Source organism: Chrysochloris asiatica, unplaced genomic scaffold (genome assembly GCF_000296735.1).
Source record: "Chrysochloris asiatica unplaced genomic scaffold, ChrAsi1.0 scaffold00110, whole genome shotgun sequence".
Taxonomy (NCBI): domain Eukaryota; kingdom Metazoa; phylum Chordata; class Mammalia; order Afrosoricida; family Chrysochloridae; genus Chrysochloris; species Chrysochloris asiatica.
Genome location: NW_006408628.1, coordinates 586,202 through 589,708, shown reverse-complemented (window position 1 = coordinate 589,708; position 3,507 = coordinate 586,202). Strand labels below are relative to the sequence as shown.

General features: G+C 42.6%; 1 pseudogene; it reads left to right on the top strand.

Moving 5' to 3' along the window:
• The first annotated feature begins 377 nt into the window (after nucleotides 1-377).
• LOC102818524 lies at nucleotides 378-1,234 on the top strand (annotated as a pseudogene).
• The last annotated feature ends 2,273 nt before the right edge of the window (nucleotides 1,235-3,507 follow it).

Genomic DNA, 3,507 nt, shown 5'->3' with positions numbered 1-3,507 from the left:
TCTGATTCCCACCCAAACCTTAGGCAGCTTCCTGTCTAGGAACTGCTACTGCTGTTTTTGAGTTATCTTTAGCAGTATGTTACTTGCATGTGATATTAATGATGTTGTCAGAAGATTTCTGCATTCTGTTGGGTCCTTTCTTTGGAATGAGCACAGATATGGCTCTCTTCCATTTCGTTGGCTAGATAGCGGTCATCCAAATTTCTTGGCACAGATGAGTGAACAAAAGGCCAGGCCAGTGTGTGCAGAGCCCCTGCCCCACCTCCTCATTCCCCCAGGCTCTCCACCACTGATGCTGCCGGAGTGCTGAGTCCGCCCGCTGTGGTTAGAGACTGTGAAGTGTTTCCTGGGCCAAAGCGAGCTCTGAAGTTCCTGGGATGAAGTGCTCGTCGCCTTACAATAAGCATGTCTAAACAGAGGACATAGTACACCAAGAGGTGATTCCTGACCAGAAACTCCTGTCCCGCAACTCCTGATGAAGACTAAGACTATACCCTGCTGGGTCAAGTGACTGTTTCCTGACAATGTTGCTCACTTGGTGGACATCCTGGAGGACTCTTGTGGACCCACAGAATCAAATCATGACCACCTTTACCTGGAACATCAACTATGCCTGGCTGATGGTGATGGAGGAATGTTGTGTTTACTGTGTGAACTCTGATTACAATGCTGGTGGTGGTGGTTATATGCTGTGGAGTCGGTTCTGACTCATAGCGACCCTGTGCAGGGTTTCTGAGGCTGTAAAACTTTACTGGAGCAGAAAGCCTCATCTTTATCCTGCGGAATGGCTGGTAGTTTCGAACTGCTGACTTTGAAGTAAGCAGCTCGACTTGTAAACACTGCGCTACCAGAGTGATTACAATATTTGTACTGAAATCCACGAAGAAGTCTGTGTTTCCTCAAGCTTGTTTGGTATATCCAGAGCTGTCCAGGAATTTGGTCTGGCCCAGTTTAACAGCAACATGACCAAGACTATGAAGGATTTTGAATACGCCTTGGTCAGCTGCTGGTGATGCCCCTCCCAAAATACTTGTTGAAACCACCAAGGAAACCAAGGAAAAGACGAAGGAGATGGCACTGGCAGCTACAGAAAAGGCCAAGGACCTTGCCCCGCAAGGCAGCCACCAAGAAACAGCAGTAGCAGCAGCAGCAATGGCAAGTTTACGTAACCGTCCTGACGCTTCCCACCGCCATTGCCACCTCACAGCAGACAATCCAGCTCCAACCCCTCTGATCCATCCCCAGTGTGCTTTCACATTAACATCGACTTCTAGACCTTCTACTGTCTGGGGAGTAGGTGGAGTGGGGGACTGGTTTGGCATCTATACAACACCAAGCATGATATCCATGCCTGTTCCAGGCCTACTTATTACCCCACTGGGCACCTGAGGCACGAGAGGTTCCCAGGGCCACAGTGTGCAGGTGACTATAAGTCCCACTAGACTGTAAGTTCCATAAGGCAGGGATCTGTTTGCACTCTGATGTATCTCAAGCATACAAACCAATAGCTAGCACATTTTAGGAACTCAATAAATATTTGTTGAATTATTAAAAAAAAGAAGAAGATGGAAGGAATTCACAGTTACTATAACAAATAGACATGGTTGATGTTCAACCATTTCACGTGATAGCATATGATCAAGAGTCCGTGGTCTTGAAGGAAGACCAAGGCATTGGGAATTTACAGAATACAAATTGAATCTTTCAGCAAACTGTAGCAGCACTGGAGGCACTCAGTCATTTATGCCAAGAAATTTGGAAGACAGGTACTTGGTTAACTGATTGAAAGAGATCCATGTTTGTGCCCATTCTAAAGAGAAGTGACCCAACAGAATGCAGAAATCATTGGATATAATCATTAATACCATATGCAAGTAAAATTTTGCTAATGATAATTGAAAAACAACTGCAACAGTTGTTTTAACAGAATGCTGCAAGAGGTTCAAGACATTCATATGAGGAATGAGGGATATAATTACTGATGTCAGATGGATCTTGGCTGAAAGCAAAGAGTACCAGAAAGATGTTTACCTGTGCTTTATTGACTATGCCAAGGCTTTTGACTGGGAGTCATGACAAGCCATGGACGACATTGTAGAGAATGTGCATTCAAGAATACATAATTGCGCTTATGAGGAACCTGTATACAGACCAAGAGGCAGTTCTTTGAAAATAACAAGGGGACACTGAAGTTTTAAAATCAGGAAAGGTGTGTGCTAGGGGTGTAGTTTTCCCACTATATTTATTCAATCTGTCTGATTATGAACTGATCCAAAAAACTTGATTATATGAAGAAAAAATGTGACATCAGGATTGAGGAGGATTCACTAGCAACCATTCAGTATGCAGACAATACAACTTTGTTTGTTGAAAGCAAAGAGGACTTAAAATACTTATTGATGAAGATCAAAGAACACAGCCTTTGGTATCGTTGAACTTCAATGTAAAGAAACCAGAAATCCTTATCACTGGACCAGAAAATTGCATCATGATAAATGGAGAAAAGATTGAAGTTGTCAATGATTTAATTTTGCTTGCACCTGCCTTCAAACAATCCTGGAAGCAGCAGTCAAGAAATCTGCTCGACAAGACATCTTTAAAGTGTTCAAGAACACAGATGTTAGCTTGAGTACTAAGGCGCACCTGACCCAAGCCATAGTATTTTCAGTAACCTCATATGCATGTGAAAACTTGACAGTGAATAAGGAAGACCTTAGAAGATTGATGCATTTGAGTTTTAGTGTTGGAGAAGAATATTAAAAATACAAACAAATGTGTGTTGGAAGAAGTACAGCCAGAATGCTTTTAAAAGCCAAGATGGCCAGACTTTGTCTCTCATTCTTGGAACATATTATCAGGAAGGACTTGTCCCTGGAGAAGGACATCATGTTTGACTAAGTAGAGGGTCATGGAAAAAGAGGGAGACCCCAATGAAATGGATTGGCACAGTGGCAGCAGCAATGGGTTTAAGTATAGCAATGATTGTGGATTGGCTCAGAACTGGGCAATGTTTCAGTCTATTCTGCACGAGGTTGCCAGAACTAACCGGATGGTACCTAATAACAACAATAATAATGTCTATTATATTGATCTTTATCTGTGCCACATGTCCTTTATGACAACTTCCAATTTTCCTAGATTCATACTTCATGCATTCCATGTTCCAATTATTCTTGGATGCTTGTAGATGTTTCTCCTCATTCCATTTGCGTCATCGTGGTCAGCTCTACTTTGAGGAGGCAGCTCTTTCCCAGTCTAAATTTTTTTTTTTCACAGCCTAAATTTGACTGCCTTCTAATCTGAGTGGCTCATCTTCTGGCACTATATCTGACAGTATTCTGGTGCTATTGATATTGATTCAATGTTCAATATTCTGGTACTGACAGTGTTCTGCTGTCATTCTTAAACTTTTCAGTGGCTAAACATTCTGAAGTGGTCTGTCTCTCCTTTTCCCTAGTCTTTTTGAGTCTGGAAGTTCAGCTGAAATCTTTCCACCCTGGGTGACTC